The sequence below is a fragment of the Eutrigla gurnardus genome, assembly GCF_963514095.1.
Source record: "Eutrigla gurnardus genome assembly, chromosome: 1".
In the NCBI taxonomy this organism is placed as follows: Eukaryota; Metazoa; Chordata; class Actinopteri; order Perciformes; family Triglidae; genus Eutrigla; species Eutrigla gurnardus.
The window spans coordinates 22,937,683-22,952,107 of record NC_139915.1 but is presented as its reverse complement, the minus strand read 5'-3'; the positions used below and the strand labels follow the sequence as shown (position 1 = coordinate 22,952,107).

General features: G+C 39.6%; 1 long non-coding RNA gene across 1 annotated transcript; it reads left to right on the top strand.

The window, feature by feature from the left end:
- Nucleotides 1–8,369: 8,369 nt before the first annotated feature.
- On the top strand, nucleotides 8,370–14,073 carry LOC311014055. The gene is made up of 4 exons (XR_014597219.1): nucleotides 8,370–8,475; nucleotides 9,639–9,679; nucleotides 12,328–12,360; nucleotides 13,966–14,073. It is a non-coding gene; the product is annotated as an uncharacterized lncRNA (long non-coding RNA).
- The last annotated feature ends 352 nt before the right edge of the window (nucleotides 14,074–14,425 follow it).

Sequence of the window (14,425 nt, the reverse complement as noted above, 5' to 3'; positions counted from 1 at the left end):
CCCTTAAACATCGTAAGCTATACTAAAACTTTATTAAAAAACATAAAGATTAGTTCAGTATATATATATATGTAAAAGATATTTATTAGATAGCACAGTTGAGAGAGACAGGAAACGGGTAATGTCCTGTGGTGCTATCATTGAAAAAGATAACAAAAAATGTCATAAAAGTTCAAAAATACATAATATTGCCTCATTAATCGTTTAATTAATCATTAATAATAATAAAAATATAACATTACAACATCAATCAATGCCTAAAAAGCTACAGATACTGATAAAAATCTGAATTGATTTACATGTCCATCCTGGATAACAGAGGACATGTCCTGGGTAACAGAATATCTTTGTTATCCAGGGAGGACATATCGTTATCCAGGGGGGACAAAAAAACAAAATTTCCTTTATAATCAGGCACTAACTGGGTCTACTATATAAAATATTAGCTTAATCTTCAACACATCAATGTCATATTTCACATGAAATAGGTCATTTAAAAAATAAAAAAAATTATAAATATTTTATTAGCGTTATCCAGAAAGACAAATGGTTTGAGGACGTCAGGTACGACCGACCGAAAAGGTAAAATATCAACATTTTAAGAGAGACTTACTGACCTTGTGCTCTGTCTTGGGGGTCCTTCGGGGTCTGTTGGCTGATGCAACACCCTGCAATATGACTATCCACATCCAAATATGGTCATATATTGCCGCTTTAAGTGTGTTACCCAGGAGGGACATTTGGGAATCCAAAAGTAGGGACAAAAGTATTTCTTGAATAAAAATGTAAATAAGCTTAGTGTTGTTACTATATTTGTAGGTGTCATTACAAACATCAACACAATTATGCCCCAGTGCATAATTAATGTTTTTATTAAGATTTTTGACATTTTTAGCATATTTTTGTACATAGATTTTAAGCCCGGACGTTATCCAGGAGGGACAGTTTTGTACTTTTGAGCTAAATAGCTCCTTGAATTTTCATTTCTTATAGTAAATACTCCTGTGAATAAGTAAAGTGGGGAGAGTTGAGTAACAAAATGTAGTGTTTTAAAATTTTTATATATTTTTAACATTATAAATATGCTTCGGACACCAGAATTGACATGCCGCGTCTTTGACCCACAAATACAAATGGTATCATTTGAAGGGGACTATGTTTTTGCCAGGTACATTTCTACTTTGTCTTGTGTTATATTGTTTATTTTGTATCATTAATGTTATTGTTTATTGTTCTCTCTATGTGCAGCAATGTTCGCATCAATGCTGATCCCCACTAAAATAATCAACTTGAAGCTTCTCTCCAAATAAAACTATTTCATGTGTCAGAGCCATTTTTTGTTGACGTTTTGTCAACCTTCCACCACGCGGGGGAATTGTAACCCTACGAACTGTGAATAACATCTTTTGCATATTGAAAAGCACTGGACATTTCTCATTTTGGGCGTGTCTGAACTAATAGCAATCAACAACGTATGGGTGACCACATGAAGTCAAAGAAGTATCTTCGTGAGGACTAGGTAGGATTTTGCTGCCGTTTCGCTGAGAACAACTTGGGATGTCTGACGCTGCCTGCTTGGTTCATCCTCACCTGTTTGCAGCTGTCGAAAGTGCGGATGGCCGGCGGAGAAAAGGAAGACGTCATACCAGCTGGATGCCGATCGGTGCCGTGCCGAGGTATGTGTAGTGCTGCCCAAGAAATTGCCTTTGTACTAAATGCGTGCACACGTAGGCCTACAATTCAGTCCATCGGTTGTAGTGACGCTTTAAACGAAATATGCGCCTTTTTACGAGACCGCGCACATTTGCATAGCTGAGTATGGATGAAGAGCTCGTCCCAGATTCTGATTTCTCCAGTGCGACACGACATCGGGTAGTCTGGACCCATATGTAAAAACGGACCGTTAAACTCACGCATAAAAAGTACTTTTTGAAAAAATAAGTAGCCTTCAAAAAGAAAGAGGTGAAATTAAAAAAAATAAGAGCCATTAAATAGAGCATACAATATTAATATGTAGTTGTTGATTTGGTGGGTGACGAAGAGGTGTAAAGTAAGTTTTTCTGTGATGAAGCATAATAGAACTAGTGCTGGGCGGTATGACCAAAAATGTATATCACGGTATTTTTCAAAATGATATCGGTTTCACGGTATTTGACGGTATTTTTTTTTTCAAGCACGACTGGGTGTTAACCTAATTTTCTAATAATTTAGAGAATAATTACTGCAGTAAATTGGCTTGGACTGACATATTTTAATGTCATAAGGAGTGAATATTGTAGAAAAACATTAATGTCCACACTAGCATTAATGATGTGAAGGAATCAGAATGCATGACTGTTGCAGTCAAAATACAGAACCCTTTATTGTTTTGCAACTTGAAAAAACATCTTTTGTAAACCAACTGGCTACACAATGTAAACAATACGTCTCCTGTAACTGCAATATGAAGACTTCTTTATCCACTGGACATCAATTAAGGCAACATCCATAAATAATATTGAAACAAATAAATTAAAAAAATAAATAGTTCCACAGTTTGCTTTTCTTGTCGTAGGCAGTCCTCCTAGCAAACGCGTCTTTGAGTGAAATTTGACTCGTCTCTTCTCCCGCAGTGCGAACAGCGGCTACAACTTTAGCCCGACGGCATTTGCAGAATATTGTTGTTTGTTCGACGTCGATTTTTTAAAGCCGAAGAATTTCCAAACAACAGACACGGCTCCTCTTTTCGGCACACGTTCTTCTGTTTCATTGCTTGCTCGTTCGGAACTTTCGGCGAAAGTTTCGGCGAAAAAAAGAAATGGATAAACACGGCGAAAGTTTCGGCAAAAAGAAACTTTCGCCGTGTTTATCTATTTTTTCACCGCATCTTACGCTCAACACAGGCTGTGCTCTCGCATGCTGCTTGTTTGGTGCAGCTGCTAAACAGCCCCCTCTCAAACAATGTCCGGCGGCGCGACGTTCCGCCGCTCTGCGTTCCCGACGTTCATACGCTACACACTCACCGGTATTGGGGTATATGAAAAATGCATATCATAAACAAAAAAACCACCGGTATTCGGTATGAACCGGTATACCGCCCAGCACTAAATAGAACTATGATGAGTTCAAAGACAGTTCAAAGAGAGTTTTTAAGATGAGGTGGAAAAAACAAGAGATATAGTATAAGGCCAAAATACTCAGGGTCAGTGACTTTGACGGTGTAAATAGTTGTTTGCTTCATGTTGATGACAGTGTCCATATTACAACCGGCTCAAAGGTTGTGATAAAAACAGGGTCAAGTGAGCAAGTGAGCTGGCTATTACCAAAAAAAGGTTGGTTTATTAGCAAAAAAACAATTCAATCAAAACAGCATGAGGAATCTAGTCAGTGGTGATTGTCACAGGGTTGGAAATCAATGAAATGCTGACTTACAATATTCACTCACTGCTGTAAATCAGATGAGTTTGACAAATTGGAAGAGCTGTCAATAAGTTGGTATAATCAGTTCAGTGAGAAAAAGTGAACTAATACCAGTCAGCAACGTCAGAGTAATTTCCTGGTGGACAAAGGGATCACTTCAGTTATAATTTCACATCAGGCTTGACCACATGGCCTGATGTCATCTAAATGCAGATTACATTCATGATCAGCCTACACACTTTTGCTGTTTTTCTCTCTTTCTTTCTCTCATCATCTCTCTCCTTCCTAAAATCGGTCCAATCTTTTATTTTTATTTTTGCCCTCACCTCTTGGCAGCATCCATTCCTGCGTGATAATCACTTCAATTATTACAAGAGAAGAAACAAAATGGAGCACAATAATCATTTTTAGACCACTGGTCGGTCTCTCTCTCTCGTGTGACAGTGTAGCATTTTGAGTTTTGTTTACCTGTGTTTGCCTGTGAGAGGGGATGGCGAGTTTCCTTTTTTTCACAGATCAGAGGGCAATGTAATCTTACAGCAGTACTACTGTCGGCAAATGTTTTATTTGTTTTTCTGTAAGTGCACATGTGCACGTGTGTCTGAGTAACATCTCCATAGTTTTGCAGCACTACTGGTCAGCATGTACAATTTTACTTAAAGTAATTTCTTATCAGCGGTGAGGGCAGATGCATCCCCTGCTGCTACTCTTCCACAATCGCGTACCCCTCGAAATACAAGCTTTGAAGAATGTCAATTACACCCACTTCAATGTGAAATACTTCTTATGCAAGCGTATCTATCTTGTCTGCCTCCTTCACATAAATTCTTCTTAAGACAGCGTCCCAAAATATTTGTCTCCCTGTGAAATGGTTCCCTGTTGTGTTGACATCCTGGTGACAACAGCTCTTTGATATTCTGTTGTTCCAGGCTGAATCAAAGATTAGCGACCATGCCAGATTCCTTTGCTGAAATGTTGGGATGGCGATAACGGAGCATGACGGAGTAAACAAAAAATTATGGCAGAAGCAACTTGTTAAATAAAAATGGACAACCATGACTGTGGGTAGTTGTATGTGTGATTACCGTACTAAACATATATTAAGTACATTATGGATACCAGATTACTATTATTACAGTGCCGTGTATCATAATACTCTGCAGTGCATGCAACATAATAACCTGGGCTTCACACCGTATATGTTTACTGTAGGATTCTTGTTAAAATATATGAACGGCCAATTTACTTTTATTATTTTTTTCATCCTTTTGATTATAGTTGGAAAGCACAAAACAAAAGAACAGAAAGACCATTGGGCTGAACTGTATTTCATAACAATGGCGCTAATCTTATGAAGTGACTTAATCACAGAAAGACCACTGATTTGAATCTTTGCTGTTAATTTAGGAGCAGCAATGAGTCACTAATATGTACTTCCTTTGGTCGAATTCTGCCTTTATTATATAGCGTTGAAAGGAAATGAGGAATGATAAGTTCCCTGGCTGAGGGGTATTCCACCAAACTCGCTAATTAAAGCGGCGCTTACCTGGTTAAGCCTGGTTAGAACTAACGCAAACTTCCACTTGCGGCTAAACCCATTCCATTAACGCATTTCAGCCGCGCCTTGTTGAGGCTAATTCAAGCCAGGTTAACGTTGTCGTGTGTTACGCACGTTCACGGGATATGAAGCCGGACCAGAACCGTGAATGTCGAATCATCGAGAAAATGGCAGAAAAGACCAGAGCAAAAAATATTGATGGAACTGTACGAGGAGTACAAACCCATCATAACCAAAAAAGGGAATACTGTAGTGATAAATAAAAATCGCAAGGCTGCTTGGGCAAGAATTGCCGAGCGATTAAATGCGTAAGTACCGTTAAGAATAACATGTTCTAATATAATACTGACAAAAATTTCACAAACGTGAGGATAATGTAGAGGTAATGCGCCGGCTTCCCACACGGCAGGCGACTGTTCAATTCCCGACTATGGAAGCTTGAGAAATTTCTTTCTTTAGCCGGAACTCACTCACTCTCCCCCTCTCTCTCTCTCCTTTTTTATATAGGCCTAGTAAATGCATCTACATTGACCAACACATTTATCTCAACAATTCAATGAACTTATTAATGAACTCACCTGAAAGGAATTTATGGCTGACAATTGCAAGCAGCAATGCCTTTGTCATTGGGATCTATAACATGCTATTAATAATAACATCTTTATGCCTATCATGTTTTTGCAAGTTATATTTGGGTTCTGTGGAAATTGTATGACATATTTATCATAGTTAAAGTAAAATGTTGGTCTAATTCTCTGATCTAAAGACAATTATACAAGCAAAAAAACAAAAAAAAACACATAAGACATCCTTGCCGGGATGTGAACCCGAGTTGCCCGCATCTGGGGGCAGGTGCATCACCACTCACCCAACTGGGGAATGAACAACATGTGAAATACATATGTATTTAGATAATAATATGGCCAGTCGGTGTTCAGGAAATAAACGATTTATTCATATTTTTTTTAATTGCAAGCATGTATTCCTAGACACTTGATGAAAATATAGTCTGTTTGTACTTCATATATGTAATTTTGGTCATTTTTGGTCTTTCACGTGACAAAATCACGAGGACTAGGCTTGGCGGAACCTTCTGCTGGTACAGTTGTTTCCGACAGACGGCCTTCTCTGAAACCCCCGCTAAAGTAAGCCTGATGGTTAGCCTGCCCCGGAGCAGGCTAGTTTGGTCGGATAAATTCCCATGGTTACTTAGCGGAGAGTGCCTCAAGTCACGTTGATGGAATGCAACCCTGCTAAAGGTAGCGAGGCTTATCGAAATTAGCCCGGCTTTGCGCTTAGCGAGTTTGATGGAATACCCCTCTGGACTTCAACATCACAGCAGCACGGCCATTGTTTGGACAACAATAGAGCTCTTTGACACTCAGGTATAAGATGCATCAGGCTTCGACTACACAGACAACACTTGTTAGGAGGACAATTTGTTGTTGGACTTGGTCTCGTCATGGGATTTGTTGACAATAGGAACAATGTAGGATATCTGTAGCCTTATCATTTAATGCCATGGTCTCTGCTTGATCATGACTTGAGGAAATAAAAAGAAAATGATTACTGTAACGGAACAGCTTCGGTGATGATACGCTGGCTGTATATATACCGGCCTAATCCTCCGGTCAGAGAAGACACAGCAACTTCTCCACTTAAGATGACTTTATTGATTGACCTCCAAATGAACAGGACACTGTAGTACACTGTAGTTTGTGCGTGTGTGTAGTTTGTGATGTCTGCAGAGGACAACAATAATAAAACAATATTAGTAATAATTAACCTACTATACAGTAGCATTAATAATAGAATAACCTGAATTACAATAGACATGAATAACGTGTCATACTGCAAATCACCGACAGGGGTCAGTGTAGGATCGTTAAACAACACTACGGCTTGGCGCAACAGGCAGGTCACGTGACCAAGCTAAACTGAGACAGCCTCGTCGGCTACCGGTCCGGTCAATTTGACACGCTAGCAACAATATGATAGCCGCCTCAATGAACGACAGCTACATTGCTAAATAAACAGTCACAGAAGGAAATCAAATGTATGGTAATTAAGTTACATGTCGGGCCGTCCATGTTTCATGGGGTTCAGTAAGACATGCTAAATGGTAAGCTAACAAAGCAAACCGAGCTCATTAACCTGGTAATATTAATAGCTCTTGTTACATACAAAATATAAACAATATCCACTCATCGAGTAACTTACATCATCACCGACGCACACTGTTGTACAAAGGAATAAAGAAGAGCGCTGACGATCGGTGGAAGATTAACTCGACTATTTAAATGCACTTACAGTTTTATCGAACACACTGCGCATGTGCAAACAGTCCGTCAGTCTCTGCATGAAGCAGTTTGCTGTGACGTGTACTCCTCCCAGCAGAGAATTCCTTACCATTCCATTACCTTTCAATAAATTAATTTACAAAAACAAATTGAGTGCCTTGACTTTTAAAGTGAGTAATTTAAGATGATCAGTCAGGACATTTTAATGGACTTTGGATAAATTAAATGGGTTGTTTTACATTAATAATCCATTAATAATACTGTAAACCAAAAGGCATTAAAAAGCCCTTAATGCTTTAATAACAGTCATTATGGTGTACATAAATATTTGGTCTGTCTGTATCAAAGATAAGTCAAAGTAAAGTATCACACCCACAAAAATGTAATCCCAACACTATCAAAGAATGATTTATATGATGGATACAATATATTATAACTTCTCCTTAAACATAGAATTATGTATTTCTTATACAACGTCACACATGAATTATGTCGAAAGAAGCTATTGTGTTGAATAGATGAAGTGTATAAATTAGGTTGGCTCCGAGGTTGGCTCCAAAATGAAATCTGATGATGGTTACTGTGTCAAAGTCAAAGTCAAAGTCAGCTTTATTGTCAATTCTGCAATATGTGCCAGACATACAGAGGAATTGAAATTTCGTTTTTCTCCGACCCACGGTGCAATATAACAAAACAAAATATATGTACAATATATAAAATAAATTCTAAGTAGTGCACTGTAAACCCGAACAGTTAAAGCTTGTTAAAGAAAATGGGGTCTGTTAACTCAAACATTTAAAAAAGTTATTTCACCTCTATTTTTCTGAGTCATTAAAACACGTTTGTAATTCTAAGTTTACAGTGCTCAACTACTTTAATTCATTTTTTATTTGTACTCAAATAGTTTTACCGTACACCCTCTGACGTCACGAACGTGCGTACGTGCTTATTCAGCGAGTCTGTTGAAAAGTCCGCCATTGCTGCTGCTCGCTGCTCGCGGTGGAAGAGAAATGCGACAAGATTGTAACTTCACCTGTGAACAACATTTCCAATTTTAATCAGAACGTTGATACGTTGGAACATTTACCGTGGGACTGCCAGTGAAGATACGTGCTGTGGCATGAAGCAATTCTCTCAGCCTGACAAGCTAACTCTCGCCACTGTGCTGACTGCACTGACCGCCATTATATCAATCTTCTCTTTGGGCGCACTAATTTGGTGAGTAATGTTTTTTTTTTATTTAAAACCATATTGTTGTGTGTTATTATTTTCTGCATCAAATGCATTTAGTTTGTCAGCAGTTAGGCTATTTCATGTAAGCTTCGAGGGGTGTTCACACACCGAACGCGACGCGTTTGTCACGCCGGAGAGGACCGGGGGGCGGGCGGGGAGCTTAAACTCCTGTCTGGACAGCAATAATGTTTTATCATTTGTGCCCGAAATAAACATATTCCTGCTTTTTACATATTGTGGAAGGGCAAGACACACCGGGAAACTAAACGGCGCTCTGTCTGAGTTTATAAATTTAACCGGAGGGGGATCGGTGAATCTCGTCGAACTCTGAATAGCAAGCCAGAGACCGGCCGTATGTTGTGATTTAAGTGCAATAAACGGATAAAGAGTATGCCGAAGTAACAACGATTGGTTTTAAAAGTCCGAAGTCATGGTTTGTTAAGTTTATCCGTTCAGACGATAGCACATTACTTGTAAAATGCTTGTTTTGGCAATGGCTTTCGGCTCGCTCAGAGCTAAACGAGGCTAACAACGCTGCTCCGTTAACACTTAACTTCGTCTCGGCATAAATACGGAAGCGACCTTTTCGTTTGTACCACGGACAGTTGGCTTGGTCTCTGTATGAAACGTACTCTCTCACTGCGCCGGGAGACCACAGACCGCTATGTGTTTGCCGCTGATTGGCTTCGTGTCAGAGCGTCGACGCGAAGTTGTAGCTCGAGTTGAAATATTTCAAGGTTTTTTTTGTGTGCAAATGTTACCACTAAATGTCGGCTGGACATGTCTGTGCATGCTTTAGGAGAGTTAATAGTTTGCAAAGAGGTTTTAATGTTACATTAATTTCATGAAATAACGTTAATGCTCTAACATAACCCTTGTGCTCTGTATTTTTGAAGGCAAGTTAACGATATGATGTAGGCTTGTAAAGTTTTATCTGGTCACAGAGGTCAAAAGCATTCATGTTATTTAGCTTGCTTAACTAGTTTGGAATATTACAAAGCTTCAGGAAGCAAAGCTTCTGTCACATTTCATAATATGCCTGCAATGTTGGCTACATTTTAAGCGTTATATGCTTACAACTTATTGAACGTAGTGCTTTTGTGAATGTGTTGCAACCTAATGAACTTTTCAATCTTCTTTTTATTAAGGCTGAAGCTGAAGCAACTGACTGGTTTACATCTTCTATCTGGTATGTTGTGCATGGTTACTAAAATGTGAACCACATCACATCACTAAAAATCATCAAAAACCTGATCATAATTGTTTTCACTATGCATGTTAGTTGTGAATTGCATTGGGAATAATATTGTTTATTTTTCCAATGGCTTGGAAGTGCAAACATTGTGCTGCAGTCTTCAATGAAAGAGCACAGTTGCTTGAACACTATCGTTTACGACATTGCAATGTTTCCTCAGTCAGTCCTCTGCCTTGTCTGTATGATGACTGTATCTGCACATTTCAGTCAATAAATGCATTGAAAATTCACCTAACACGATTACATAGTCAGACAGTTGAGCCTAATGAAAATCAGGAGGGATGTGTGTCATTCATCTGTTCTGTGTGTAGATTCAAGCAGCCGTTTAATGGTCAAAGTGTTCTAAGTCATTTCAGGACACATTTAAAACAACATGAGATCGTGGCTTGCCCATTCAAATATTGTCACTACCGTACTAATGTGTACTCATCATTCAATGCCCACAAAAGTAGGAATCATCCAGACTGTGATGTCTCAGATTTTAGGGATGATATTGTCTTGACAGAGATCAACAGCCAACCAATGCCGAGTCAAGTTGAATGTGATGACGGTGATCCGTCCCAGAATTCTCCTGAGCAGGATGCTTTTGAGTGTCATCCTCCTGAGTCTACAGATGACACTGGTGGATTGCAAACTCAGTTGAGAATTAATTTGGCTTCTTTGTTCTTGAAAATTAACAGTGTTCTTCATGTATCAGAGATGGCTATACAGGACATAGTTGAAAATTTGGTGCAAATATTCTCATTGTCCAAACCTCTCGTCGGAGACTCTGTCATCAAGATTTTTCAAGAGCATAATCTGTCGATCAGTGATGCCGTTCTTCATGAATTAGTTGAAGCCATCATGAAAAGTAATGTTTTTGTCAGTGCTACTTCAGAAGGTGCAGAACTATCCACTGCTAAGCGGAGGAAAACATTTGTAAGGAGTAACTACCCTCTGGTTATGCCAGTGCAATATACTGTTGATTCCAGTGGACACACAGCAGTGTATGTTCCAATCCTACAGATGCTGCAAACAATGTTTAAAAATACTGATCTCCTTGACAAGATTCAAGAAACCAAGCCATCACCACCTGGAATGTACATGTCTCATGAAGATGGAACATATTTTAAAGAAAACCAGTTATTGTCAGAAGCAGGAGAGCTGAAATTGTCACTGATTTTGTACGTGGATGACATTGAACTGGCTAATCCTTTGGGCACATCTAGAAAGATCCACAAGCTTTGTGCAGTATACTGGTTGCTTGGCAATATACCTAGTCAGTATAGGTCCAACCTGCATGTCATACAGCTAGCTCTGCTGTGCAAAGTACCTGATCTGCAGAAGTGTGGTTATCAAAGTGTTCTGTCACCTTTGTTGAAAGACTTGCGCACTCTCGAGGAGGATGGAATTTTCATTGAAACGGTTGGTCAGTGTATCAGGGGCACTGTGTTGTGTGTTGCAGCTGATAATTTGGGTGCCCATGGTCTTGCAGGCTTTGTACAGTGTTTCAGAGCACACTATGTCTGCAGATTCTGTTGCTGTACTAGAGACCAGATACAGTCCAGTGAAGTGTCTGAAGGAGATTTTAGCATGAGAACCAGAGCCAGCCACGATCTTCATGTTCAGAATGTTGTGCAAGGAGAAAATGCAACTCACTTTGGTGTTACGGGTGAGTGTGCTCTCAGCAAGGCATTGCTGCATTTTCATCCAATTGCTGGTTTCCCGCCTGATATACTTCATGACCTGTTTGAGGGTATTGTGCCGGTTGAGTTGGCTTTGTGCATTCATCAGATGATTCGTTTGAAGTATTTCACTCTCGAATATCTAAACACAAAAATTCGCACATTTCCATATCAGCAGTCTGATAGGCTTGACAAACCACAAATAATTCCAAAGAACTTTGCAGCCAAACAAAGCATTGGTGGGAATGGGCATGAAAATTCCACTTTGCTGAGGTTATTTCCTCTTATGGTAGGAAGTCAAGTCCCTGAAGGAGATGAAGCATGGGCTATATTGATGGATCTTAAAGAAATAGTGCAGTTGGTGTTGTCTCCATCTTTCACGGAAGAATCCATCCAGTACATGCAGACTAAAATTAGCGATCACAGACAGGGTCTTCAAGCAGTGTTCCCAGACTTTAAGCTCCGACCCAAGCATCATTACGTTGAGCATTACCCAGAACTAACAAAACGTTTTGGGCCTCTTGTTCACCTATGGACCATGAGATTTGAGGGAAAACACCGCTTTTTCAAAAGGGTGATACATGACACGCACAATTTCAAGAATGTCTTGAAAACCCTCGCTACCAGGCATCAGCACATGATGGCGTATCATTTCAGTGCGCCATCATTTTTCAGACCCCATACACAAGCCTCAAGTGTAACCTCTGTCCAAGTTTCCACACTGCCTCAAGTGGCAAAAGACTTCATAGAGACAAATGCAGATAGCCAAAACATATACAGTACATCAAAGGTCTCCATTAATGGCACAGAGTATGCAAATGGGATGTTTGTTTCTGCAGGCCACACTGGAGGACTTCCAAAATTCAGCAGGATTGAGCACATACTGCTTGTCAATAATTCTGTTTCCTTTCTTCGCAGGAGCTACGAGTGCTGGTACAGTGAGCATTTAAGGTCATTTGAATTGACATCGTCAGATAACTTCTCTGTGCATCAGCTGTCACAGCTAAATGACACATTAAGTCTCCCAGCATACCATATTGATGGGCATTTGATATTGACACAAAAAAGATGTATTTCTATCAGAGATGTACAGGATTGACATGTTTTTGTGGGGACCTGTAGTCACATGGAGCATCCTGAAGAAAGTTAACACTGATGTAATATCACAATCAATGTGCCATTAGTGACTCTGTCCAACATGACAAGCTAGAAAGACTGATTAACTGTTTGCGTTTGAGGTTAATCATACTTCATTCGAAGCAATACTATTTTTCATCTAAAATCTACTGGGAAATTACTGAATTTGTTTTGAACCAATCCCAATGATTGTTCTTCATTTATTCATTCTCTTGCATAGGACATGGCAGCTCAAAATTTCCTACTTCATGTCCATACCTCCATGGATGTTGTCAGGAAGATGACTTTATCTTCACGCCCAGAATCTGTGGATGAGCTAAAAACAACGCTAAAAGAAAAGTTGAAGCTAGACTTTGACTTTAGCCTTTCATACCAAGATCCAGACTTTGATGGGCAGTTATGTTCCCTTGTAGACATTGACGAGCTTCCACAGAAGGCTGTACTAAAAGTTATTAGGTCTGAGAGTGATGCCAGTTCAGTAGCATCAGATGACACAATAATATTGCCCCATGCCATGACTCCAGACAGGACTGAGAGATGGCCTGATGTTTTTCCAGTGCCCGTTTTTTCCTATGAGGTAGAACTCATACTTGGTGATGGAAATGTTACATATGAGAGGACAGGGAAGTCTCTAAAGTTATCTAGGGGACAAAAGCATGACATACTTGAGACCATAGCAGCGAAAATGCATAGCTACAAAGCATACCCCAATGATAATGACTTTTCACTGGTAGCCGAAGCCCTTGTCTCGAAGCATCCTTGTCTAAAAGAGCCAGGATCTCGGACAGGATGGTATGGTTGGAAAAATAGTCTCAAGTTTAAGATGGGGAACTACCGCTCTAAGTTGAGTCGGGCAGGATTTCATGAGGTAGCTGTGAATTCTGGTAAGAAGAGTAGAAACAATCCAGACAAACAACCACCCCACACTAACATTAAAAGACCAAAGAGGGCAGAAGTTAATTTTCTCCCTAATTTCCCAAGAGGTGAAGATGGTGCAAGCCTTGAGCAATTGAGACTACAAATTGTAGATGAAGTTCAGAGGACTGACAAAAACCTTAACCTGATTGCCAAGTTAATGCAGACCACCTTCGCCCTGCGGCGCAAAGAGGTCATCAATGAAGACCAACCTGTGGGAGAGATCCTGGAACGCTGGCCTGCGCTTAAAATAGAGTCACAGGTGAAAATATTTTCCTAAGTAGACCTATTTGAGCAGATACATTCCATTTAATTCTCCTGTGTGACTGTGTCCGTGAGAATTTGAACCGTTTTACTGAAATTTAACCGTGGCATATAAATTGACAGTGTTATTTTTTGGGGGGCAAGTTTTCCCCCAAATCTGACATATTTCAAGGTCAATGATTTGACATTACTGTAAAACAGTCATTTAATATTTTTGCAGGTCTGTGCCGAGTTTCACAGAATTGCAAACATCAACCTGAAGAATCACTTCTATGCAGAGTTGGACCGACATGCTCCCCGTCTTCACAGCTTGTTCAGGAAGAAAGCTGCACGCACAGGGAAAGTAGCTGATGTTCTGGGTCAGCTCTTTCACACTTATGACCTCCAGGTTAGTTGATTATGCTTCTTAGTAATTGATAGTGATATTACAGTTTATTTTTGGATTAGAAACTCTCATCGTGTGGATATTATCTTAAGAATCCTAAGTGAAGTAAGAATATGTTCTCATGCTCAAGGAACAAGTTGATGTCCATGTCAGACGTGCTGCTGTCCTCTGTGCACTTCCTGCATATCTACATGAGGATGACTCTGGATTTCTGAAGCAGTGGGTGAGTCATTAATAGTTAAGAATTAGAGTTATTGGTCAGTTGATCTTGGAAAAGGAATATTTATTTTTGTCAAATAGTTACATTGTTTCAGT